The 11,967-nt window shown below is 31.6% G+C and overlaps 1 long non-coding RNA gene across 2 annotated transcripts; it reads left to right on the top strand.

Moving 5' to 3' along the window:
- Nucleotides 1-737: 737 nt before the first annotated feature.
- Nucleotides 738-10,297, top strand: LOC139853200 (uncharacterized). Of its 2 annotated transcripts, none has more exons than XR_011761302.1 (4): nucleotides 738-1,908; nucleotides 2,280-2,331; nucleotides 2,905-3,127; nucleotides 9,913-10,297. It is a non-coding gene; the product is annotated as an uncharacterized lncRNA (long non-coding RNA). The 2 variants fall into 2 exon arrangements; XR_011761303.1 differs by having other exon boundaries at nucleotides 2,838-3,127.
- Nucleotides 10,298-11,967: the final 1,670 nt, after the last annotated feature.

Raw genomic sequence — 11,967 nt, 5'->3', positions numbered from 1 at the left:
TTACGTTTCGTGTCACGTACCTTTGTCAAAATATAGCCTTAAATTATCCCTAAACTATACCACTCAAAGTATATCTTAAACTTTCGAGTATTTTGGTCATTTACTTCTATAAATCATCGTCTCGCTATTTGTTAATATATATATAATAACAATTCGTTTTTTGTGACCAAGTTAATATTATATTTTATCGTATTATTAAATATATATTTTCAATATTAATAAACACGTTTTAAAATACATATCGCAAGTTATTCATATATCTAATTCCAACAGTTAATATTCCTTATTATTGTATGTGTCCAAATTACGTTATTTAAACAAACACTTTACCATTTATTCCGAATACCGTTAAGAATGAATGATTTCCCAAATCAACGTGTACCTCACAACAGAGACCCGTAATAATATCATAATCCTTAAGGGACTCATTAAATATCTTTTAATTCAATCGTTTGGCATAATCTTTTAATTCCGTAGTTGAATATATCAATCAGATAATCAAACCAATAAGTTTAATGCACAGTATCATTTACTTAACATTTTGTTATGTTTTCAAGTTATAGTATATGTACCTATTTACATATAATTGTTCGCGAATCATTGAGAACAATCGAAGGGTAATTGAATAATTTAAAATTTTGAGATTCAACTTCATAGACTTTGCTTATCGTGTCGGAAACGTTAAAGATTAAGTTTAAATTTGGTCAGAAATTTTCGGGTCATCACATCACATTGCTGCTCACTCTGAAATTGTGCAAAGAAATGCTCCCACAGCTGCCCATAAAACAAGTGCCAAGGTATGGATTTTGTTTTTGTTATCTTGATTGTCTTATACATTTCAATGATTATGACACAAAGATAATTTGGTTGGCCCAATTAAAATTTTTCGTAGGTATTGTTATCCCAAATTAAGGGCCGGTCACATGGACACTGAGAAATGAGTGGAAAGTACGCATCAAGCGATTTGATTTTTATATTGGCATCAATTGTATTATATCTGTAACCCTTTATAGGTGCATTCGATCGCCCTTCATCTAATAGAAGAAGGTTAGTATGTTATTTGTGTTAATCGATTTATATGTTTTTAGCTTCTATCTCCAATCATTTGACCATCAAAAGTCAACACAATAATTTCCTCCGTACACGACAGCGCATCGATGGAATATCAGATGTGTACGAGGATCCGCACAGGCTATCCGTCAGGCATGTATCAAGAACCTCTTTTGAAGATCAACAAAAGTCAAAACAGTCAAAAGTCAACAAGAGTTTAAAAGACTGTCGACGATTTTTAATAATAGCCGCTGGTGGGTTCGGTTCATGGGGCGAGCCGTTAGATTCATGAGAGATTTACGATTCCCAAGCAAACAAATGGGACCAAAATTCAATGTATACCAGTTGATTTTGGAGTCGTTTGTTCTGTTGTTGTTTGTAACGGGATGTTTTATGTTTACTCTGAAAGCAATAAACTTGCAGCGTATGATATTGGGCTTGGTAATTGGGGTCGTGTCCAAACGGGCCCACCACCACCACCACAAGTGCATGAGTACACACCTAGGTTAGTTTCATGTGATGACCGAAAGTTATTTATGGTGTCGGTTCGTGGTGTGAAATTGGGAGGAGAAATAAAGCGGTTAGGAAGTTATGGGAGTTTGATTTTGAGTATTTAATTTGGATCGAAGTTTGTGTACATCCAGATGCACCTATGGATTGGAATTCGGTGTTTGTTGCTGATAGAAATTTGATATTTGGTGTTTAAATATTAAAGATATTTGGGCAGGTTTTGTAGTTTTTGACAATGTGTGATGTTTCTGATCCAATGATGAATTGGGTTCACGTGTCGAAAAATCAGGTGGCTCGTGAAATGGATGTGGCGTCGTGTGTGATGAAGTTGATGGCTGTTGTGCATTTGTAAGTCGCTTGTTTGGTTCTGTACGTTCTTTTTTTTTTTTTTTAATACAAAAGTTGTATGATGATTTTTTGAAGTTTTTCGTTATTCTAAAATTGTTATTGGTATTGATATAATTTATCTGATGATGATGAAGATGAAGATGAAGAAAATGATGTTGAGTTTAATGACTATTTTGGCGTTGTTTGTTTAAGAATTTTGTTTTATAAGGTTGATGATCCTATAATGATATCTAGAGGAGTCGTAAGGAACAACTAATGGGACAATTGGACAATAAATATGTGTTTACTAAAATAGTAGTTTCATTTCATCTATCTCATGTATATATCTCACTACATCTAAATTTATATGTCGTGTGTTTTTATATTATTAGGGAAATGGCTTGGCAGTAGACAGACAGATACGTTGCAATTGGGCTACAAAAGGTGCTTCTATTTTGGTTTTTCATTATGTCTTACTATTAGATAGTTATTTTCCTTTTTTATCAGAGGATGATAAAATATGCTCTTCAATTCTTATGCCTATGTAATATTGTTACATATTCCTTGATATGTCTGATGTTTTTTCTCTTTATTATTATTTTAGTGTTTAATTATAAATTTGTTTCAGTTGTCTTTTAAGTTCTTATTATTCATGTTGCTTATAGCATTGGTATAGTAGAGATTTTCTTCTAAGAATGTTATCATACTTTTTGTTGATATAGCTGTTATGTAAAACAACATCGTTTTTGATTAAATGTAATATTGAGAGTCTACATTTATAACTTTAATGGGCATCTTTTTTCTTAAAAGGTGCAACTTCATTTTTGTTACTGTATAAACTAATTATATTTAGTTATTAGACTTTTTGTTGTTTACTACCATATGCCAGTTCTGTTGCTACATCTTTTGTTGTAAAAATATACCTAACTGATGATAGTTTCTAATCTCAGCTATGAAGGTATTAATCAAGCTAGGGTCCATCCATTTTGCTTCTAACAACTTCTTGAATCTCAACAGTGGCTATGGATCTTTCATATAGATTTGCCTTTGAGTGAACAAGACTCGCATGATGCCAATGAATTGCTCCATTCTCTTAATTTGGTGTCTGTTTTACCTTCCCTACACGATTGTGTTTTTTGGACACAAGCTATTGACAATCAATACACGGTAGTGGTGGGGGTCCACATTCTACTCATTGATGACGGGGTAGAACCTCCAAAATGGGTCAATATGAAATGAGGTAATCAACTCCCGCCTTAAATCCCACTCGATTGGGCAACCTTTTCAGTGTTAAAAAATTTTGGAGACTAAAAGAAGATCTAAAATGGTGGAGTAAAGAAAGAGGCTAAAATGGCCAAAGAGCAATTAACTTTTTGTCAATGATATAAGGATATGAAGGGCTTTTTTGGGGTTAAAAATATGTATTCACAAAAACTAAATTGTTGATATTGTTATAAAAGTAATAATTGGATGATAATTTTATTATTATTATAGATATTGCATAGTATATTTTTTTGAGTATAAATAGGTGTGTTGAGTTAGAGTTTATGGGATGTATTTTTTGGTTAACAAAAAACACTCTCTCTCTCTAGATTCCAAATGCCACCAAACTCTCATTGTACATTTTTCTATAAATAAAAACCAATTACTCATACCTTTTGTTCAACCTTTGTTTTCTCCGTTTTACAGTATCTCTATCTCTATATACCTTCTACAGTCAAGAACCACTAAAGGTAGTTATAAGCCTACTGAATTATAACACGTTATCAGCACGATTATCTCAACATTTATACTAAATATGGTTGACTCTGCCACCTAACTAATATATGGTCGGTTATACCACCTAAATGATATATGGTCGACACTGTCGCCTAATTTACATTTATGTTATCTAACATTTATTTATGTATACTAACATTTACATTTATGTTATTTAACATTTATTTATGTATACTAACATTTACAGTTATGTTCACTAACATTTATATTTATGTTATTTAAGTTATATATGGTCGGTTATACCACCTGAATTATATTTTCTGTAATCTAACTCTTATTAACTTCACTAACATTTATATTTATGTTATTTAAGTTATATATGGTCGGTTATACCACCTGAATTATATTTTCTGTAATCTAACTCTTATTAACTTCACTAACATTTATATTTATGTTAATAAGACCTCATGATTGTACGCAACACGTCATTTGACAACACGGTACTTTATGTACGCAACACGTCATTTGACAACACGGTACCATGGGTCGAGATTAATTCCGATCAATACGAATACGATGGGGTCTTTATATGTTATCTAACATTTATGATTACTTATGCAATAAATCATTATTTATTTCATGCATACTAATGTTTATTCTTAAAAGTTAAAATAAGAAAAAATAGTTTGTATTTTTATTAAAAGTAAATCTTAAAAGTTAAAATAAGAAAAAGTAGTTTGTATTTTTATTAAAAGTATAAATCTTAAAAGTTAAAATAAGAAAAAGTAGTTTGTATTTTTATTAAAAGTAAATCTTAAAAGATAAAATAAGAAAAAGTAGTTTGTATTTTTATTAAAAGTAAATCTTAAAAGTTAAAATAAGAAAAAAAAATCTTGTCCTTTATATTACTCATACGCGTTTTGATATAGTGACTTTATTCGTTAACGTCAACTAATGACGTTACAACGGTCATATATACATAACGGTTGTTAACGTCAACTGACGACGTTACAACAACTATATTTTTCAAATATAAAATAAACATCTCCGTTTTCACATTTTCACAAATCAATCTTTATTTTTCAGATTACTACTCTCAAGGTTTTTGTAAAAATGATTCACACAAGGATGATTTTTCCTATTGTATTGGTCATATTAACTATCATCATTGTTGCTAATATACCATCGGGTGAACCTATATTCTATCCTGCCCTTGTGGTTTTATTATTTGTAATCATACCATTATTCTGTTGTTTGCTACTTATGAATTTAAAATGATTCTAATTTCATTTTATTATTTGTCTATGAATAGAAGTTGATTATGATTATAATTTATGTTATTCATCTTTTTGATAATAGAAAATGTCGAATTTGAAAAGGCTTAAATTTGCTCATTTAGAACAAGTGGGAACAACTACTTAACATGGGTTATGAATGTAGAAAAACATCTCGAATCAAACGGTATTTTAGAAACTCTGAATGAAAATAACAATTATTCCGAACAAGAGAAAGCAATAGTAAGTATTTTTCTTAGCAAACATATTGACGAGTCCTTAGAATCTACATATTATATGATCGAAAATCCAAGTGTATTATGGAAAATACTCAAAGATAGATACGTTAGTAATTATCAAAAAAATAATAATAATAATAATAACGGTGATCCATGAAAGAATAAAATTAAAGATATTAGTAGACGCTCTTATAAGAATTCCGGAGATTCTTATTAATGATCTGGTAACGTGGATCATCAGTCTAGTATTTCTTGAATACATGAACATCTTGTTTAGCTCTACAAATAAGTCCCAAAAGAAAAGAAAACGAGAGTGAATCTGTTGACAAATCTTGATTAAATTAACCCTGAGCTACCTTGAGACTTGAATGGTTTGAATTTTCTAAGATGCCTAGTTTTTTTTTATGTATCACTCATAAATAAATGGTTTTAGACCATAACGCATATGTTTTATTAAGTGTTATCTTTTATGTACTTCAGATTATAACTTGTTTGCAGGTAATATAATTTGATTATCTTGCTGAAATATAACTCATTATTTGCTTATCTTATTTGAAGTTTTAGTATGAATCCTGCAGAAATACAACATCAATTAAATGGTAAAGACCTATGTATTGCAGATAGTAGTAAAATACACACTATGATCAAATCTAAGAAATATTTCATTGATTTAAATCAAATGAAGGAATTATAAATACTATACCAGCTCTTGCAAACTTGATATAAGAAACGAAAAAGGCAAAATTTCATATTACCAAATGGTACGAATTTTTTGGTAAACAATGTCTTGTTTTCTCCCAAATCAAAGAGAAATTTGTTAAGTTTCTCTGATATATATCATAGTGGATATGATTATCAGTCAATGATAATCGAAAATGAGAAATATCTATGTAGCACCGAAAAGCGCATAGGATTAAAAGCGCATATGATAAAAAGCGCATATGATGAAAAGCGCAGCGCATATGATTAAAAGCGCATATGATAAAAAGCGCATATGATGAAAAGCGCATCGCATATAATTAAAAGCGCATATAATGAAAAGTGCATATGACGAAAAGCGCAGCACATATGATTAAAAGCGCATATGGTGAAAATGATATATGATGAAAAGCACATATGGTGATTAATGAAAATCACATATGGTGATTAATGAAAAGCACATATAGTGATTAACGAAAAACACATATGGTGATTAATGAAAATCACATATGGTGATTAATGAAAAGCACATTGAGAAAGAATCACCAATATTTCTTGAAAGAATTCAAGGGAATATATATGGACCAATTCATCCATCATGTGGACCATTTTGATATTTCATGATTCTAATAGACGCATCTAGCGGATGGTCTCATGTTTGTGTGTTATCAAGCCGTAATATGGCATTTGCAAAGTTTCTTGCACAAATTATTAAATTGAGAACACATTATTCTGATTACATCATTAAAAGGATGAGACTTGATAATGCTGGTGAGTTAACATCTCAAGTATTGAATGATTATTATATGTCTACAGGGATTGTTGTTGAACATCCAGTTACTCATGTGCATACACAAAATTGGTTTAGCTAAATCAATAGATAAACGCTTGCAGCTAATAACTAGACAATTGGAAATGAGTACAAAACTCTCAATATTTATATGGGGACATGTAAAATTACATGATGCGACATTAATTCGCATTAAACCAAGTGCAAGTCATAAATATTCTCCATTACCAACTTAATTTTGGTCGAGAGCCAAATATTTTCCATCTTAGAACATTTGGCTGTGCAGTGTATTTTTAATTGCACCACCACAATAAATGATTCCTCAAAGAAGGATGGAAATATATGTTGGATATGAAACATCTTCAATCATAAGATATATTGAACTCATGACGGGTGATGTTTTACAGCACATTTTGCCGATTGTCACTTTAATGAAACATTGTTCCCTATATTAGGGGGAGAAATGAAAAATAAATAAAAAGATGCTTCATTATGTGAACATCAATTAAGGTATATAAAACTCGCACAAAAGAATGCGAAACGAAAGTTCAAAAATAATGCATATGCAAGAACTTGCAAATTAATTACTTTATGCATTTAAAGATACAAAAAGAGTGACTAAATCATATATACCAGCAGTAAATGCTTAAGTTAGAATTGAAATTCCAAAAGCTGGCAATAATGTCACTCATGAGTCTTCGCCACGTCTGAAACGTGGAAGACAAATTGGTTCCAAAGATAAAAATCCTAGAAAAGAAAAATCAGCTGATAATGAGGTAAAAAAAAAGTGTTTAAGAAGAACCACAAATCAATATTCCTTCTGCAGAGGATATTGATAAATGTAAATACATAAATTGCAATAAATTATGCAATATTATGGAACCGAAATGAAATGAAAAATCTTGATGAGATATTTTCATATAATGTTACAATGACATCATGAATAAAGATGATGATCTGGAACCAAAATCTGTCATTGAATATCAAAATAGACATGATTGAGCTCAACAGAAAGGAGCAATACGAGCTGAAATAGAATCACTCAATAAAAGAAAAGTTTTCGGATCAATCGTTATCACTTTTAAAGATGTGAAACGTATGGGATATAAATGAATTTTTATCCGAAAAAGAAATGTGCAAATGAAGATACAAGGCAAAACTAGACTTGTAACTCAAGGTTTCCCACAAAGATCAGAAATGAATTATGAGGAAAACTTATCCTTATGTAATGGATACAATTACTTATTAGATACTTAATCAACCTGGTAGTTATTTAAATGCATCTCATGGATGTTGTTACTACTTATCTATATGGATCACTTGATAGTGATATATATGAATATACCTGAAGGGTTTAAGGTATCAGAAACATCTAACGCAAAACCTAAAGAAATGTATTCCATTGAATCACAAAGATTTTTATATGGGTTGATACAATAGTATAACGGATTAAGTGATTACTTGATAAGAAAAGTGTATACATATAAACTTATTTGCACATGTGTTTTAATTATGAAAACAATGACCAGATATATATCGTAGTTATTTATGTCAATGATCTTAATATCATAGGTATAAATAAAGAGATCCATGAAGTCATTCAACTTCTAAAGAAAGAATTTGAAATGAAAGATCTCGGAAAAACCAAGTATTGCCTTGGTTTACAAATTGAACATATGCCTAATGGTTTACTTGTACATCAAACAACATATACTGAAAAGATTTTAAAACGTTTTAATATGGACAAGGCAAAACCATTAAGTACTCCTATGGTTGTTAGATCACTTAATGTTGACACTGATCCATTTCGTCCCTGTGAAGATCATGAAGATATCCTGGGACCAGAAGTACCATATCTTAGTGCAATTGGAGCTCTTATGTATCTTACAAATTGTACAAGACCTGACATTTCTTTTGCAGTTAATTTGTTGGCAAGGTTCAGCTCAGCTCCTACCAAAAGACACTGGAATGGGATCAAACACATATTTCGATACCTTCGAGGAACTACTGATTTAGGATTATTTTATTCTAACGAATCAAAACAAGATTTGGTTGGTTATGCAGATGCAGGTTATTTATCTGATCCACATAAAGCTAAATCTCAAAATGGATATGTATTCCTAAATGGAGGTACCGCAATATCATGGCGTTCTCAAAAAACAAACACTTGTTGCAACATCATCAAATCATGCCGAAGTAATTGCATTACATGAAGCCAGTCGGGAATGTTTTTGGTTGAGATCAATGACACAACTCATTACTGATTCTTGTGGACTAGAACGCAATAAAAGTTCAACAACTATCTATGAAGATAATGTAGCTTGCATAACACAGATGAAAGAAGGGTATATCAAAAGTGACCGAACAAAACACATACCCCCTAGATTCTTCTCATACACTCAAAATCTCATTAAGGACAATCAGATTGAAATGAGATATGTTCAGTCCAGCAAAAACTCTGCTGACCTTTTCACCAAAGCACTTCCAACTGCTATTTTCAGAACACACGTTCATAATATTGGCATGAGGCATGTTCAGAAGATGTAACAACTCAGGCGTTGCCTACTTGAGGGGGGAGTCAACTATATGCTGCACTCTTTTTCCCTTAGCTAAAGTTTTATCCCAAAGGGTTTTCTTTAGCAAGGTTTTTAACGAGGCAGTACTAGTTATTCACTAATAAAATTATCATCCAAGGGGGAGTGTTATAAAAGTAATAATTGGATGATAATTTTATTATTATTATAGATATTGCATAGTATATTTTTTTGAGTATAAATAGGTGTGTTGAGTTAGAGTTTATGGGATGTATTTTTTGGTTAACAAAAAACACACTCTCTCTCTAGATTCCAAATGCCACCAAACTCTCATTGTACATTTTTCTATAAATAAAAACCAATTACTCATACATTTTGTTCAACCTTTGTTTTCTCCGTTTTACAGTATCTCTATCTCTATATACCTTCTACAGTCAAGAACCACTAAAGGTAGTTATAAGCCTACTGAATTATAACAGATATGTCTTAAACTTATACCGGAAAACGTGTCAGGTTGGGTCGGTTTGAATAACGGGATCAAAACAGTCTTTTAAGTTGAAATGGGTCATGGGTCAAACGAGTCTAAACCATAATTGTTCAAGCCAGCACATTTTCCTACACCATAGTTTCCATCCTGCATTGTGATGACAACAAAAAATAAAAAAATAATAATGACACATTACATTTGTCATGTAGCACATTCATCATATTACAAAAATTATTACTATGTGTTTACTTCTTTCAATAAAATGAATACACAATCATTGCAGACATGCGTACTTGACTACAAAGAATGGATTAAAACCAATCATATTGGACGACAATGGGAATGATTCAAATACCACCAAGAATGTTGTTTATAAGAAAGTCTTGAGTAGGGATGGCAAAATGACCCGTACCCGATGGGGAAACCCGAAACCCGTTTTAATTGGGTCGGGTCTGACCCGAGTCCGCTGGGTCATGGGCCGGGTATGGGGATGGTTATAAAAAAAAATTCGGGTTTGGGTTCGGGTATGGTTTTGAATACAAACCCGTTTACCCGACCCGTATACCCGTATACCCGGCCCGAGGAATTTTGATAATAATTTTTATGTAAAATTTTAGTATTAGCATTATATAGTTAATGTATGAATGATTTCTCTTATTTGTTTTGAAAACGAGTATAATTTTATTCAATATAATCATATACAACAAGTTTTCGAGATGCAATATTTTATATACTTTGTGTATTTGAGTATTTTAGAAACTTTTCAATCAACTTTTTGTATGTTATATTTTATAAAACTTTAAACATGAAGTAGTTAAGTTAGTTTTCGATATTTTGATTTGGTAACTTATTGAAAAGGAAATACAGTAATCGGGTATACCCGTTTACCCGTGGGGAAACCCGAAACCCGATAGTATGTAAGTAAATGGGGACCCGACGGGTTTCGGGCCGGGTTTGGGGCGGGGTTTCCTAATCGGGTCCGGGATTACCTAAACCCGACCCAAACCCGACCCGATGCCATCCCTAGTCTTGAGACGTATTTGACTGAGATGTAAATGTTCTATGGTTAAATATCCTTTGAATATTTTTTGTACATATCTAACTATATATACCTATAGTACAAACTAAATTCAAATTCATTTTGACAACTAATATAAGTTTAATGGATAAAAAGGATTAACGTTGAGAGTTAATGGTTTAAGGTTCAGGAATTGCTATCTAGGGTTTACGGTTTATGGTTTACAGTTTAAGATTTAGGTTTTAGGGTTAAGATTTTAGAATTTATGCTTTAGGATTTAGGGTTTAGGGTTTAGCGTACAGGGTTTACGGTATAGGGTTTAGGGTTTAGGGTTTAGGGATTAGGGATTAGGGTTAAGGGTTTAGGGTTTAGAGTTTAGGCTTTAGAGTTTAGGTTTAGTTTTTAGAATTTATGCTATAGAGTTTAGGGTTTAGGGTTTTATGGTTTATGGTTTAGGGTTTAGATATAGGGTTTAGGGTTTAGTGTATTGGGTTTAGGTTTTAGAGTTTAATGTTTAAGGTTTAGTTTTTAGAATTTATGGTTTAAGGTTTATGGTATATGGTTTAGGGTTTAGTGAGTAGGGTTAAGGGTTGGTGGTTTAGGGTTGATTTAGGGTTTAGGGTTTAGAGTTTAGTGTATAGGGTTTATGGTTTAGATATATTAAGGTTTAAGGTTTAGATTTTAGAATATATGGTTTAGGGCTTAGGGTATACGGTTTAGGGCTTAGGGTTTAGTTTTTACAATTTATGGTTTAAAGTATAGATATAAGGTTTTGGGTTTAGTGTATAGGATTTAGGGTTTATGGTTTAAGGTATAGGGTTTAGGGTACATGGTTTAGGATTTAGATTTTTGAATTTATGGTTTAGGGTTTGAGGTTTAGAGTTTAGGGTTTATGGTTTAGGGGGTTTAGGGGTTATAGGGTTTAGGGTTAGAGTTTAGGGTGTATGGTTTAGGGTTAAAGTTTATTTAGGGGTTAGGGTTTAAAGTTTTAGGGTTTATGGTTTAAGGGTTAGAGTTTGGAGTTTATGAGTTATAGTTTAGGGGTTAGGGTTTAGGGTTTAGGGTTTAGGGTTAGTGTTGAGTTCTTTGGTCACCAAAATAGATAAAAAAAAATATATTATTTATTAAAGAGGCATTTCTATCAAATTACTTAATCACATTTAGATTCCTTGACCACATCCCTTTTATTTTTTTTAATCATGTAATCTAATTCCTTGGAAAATAATTCCTTCATAATGTAATTCCCTTAGTGTATTCCATTCCATCCAAAAATATTCCGCGAGCCAAACGGAGCCTTAGACATTTCAATTTGTGGAGGTC

The sequence above is a fragment of the Rutidosis leptorrhynchoides genome, chromosome 6 (assembly GCF_046630445.1).
Source record: "Rutidosis leptorrhynchoides isolate AG116_Rl617_1_P2 chromosome 6, CSIRO_AGI_Rlap_v1, whole genome shotgun sequence".
NCBI lineage: Eukaryota > Viridiplantae > Streptophyta > Magnoliopsida > Asterales > Asteraceae > Rutidosis > Rutidosis leptorrhynchoides.
Note: the sequence above shows the minus strand (reverse complement) of the source record. Positions and strands in the feature narration are given on the sequence as shown.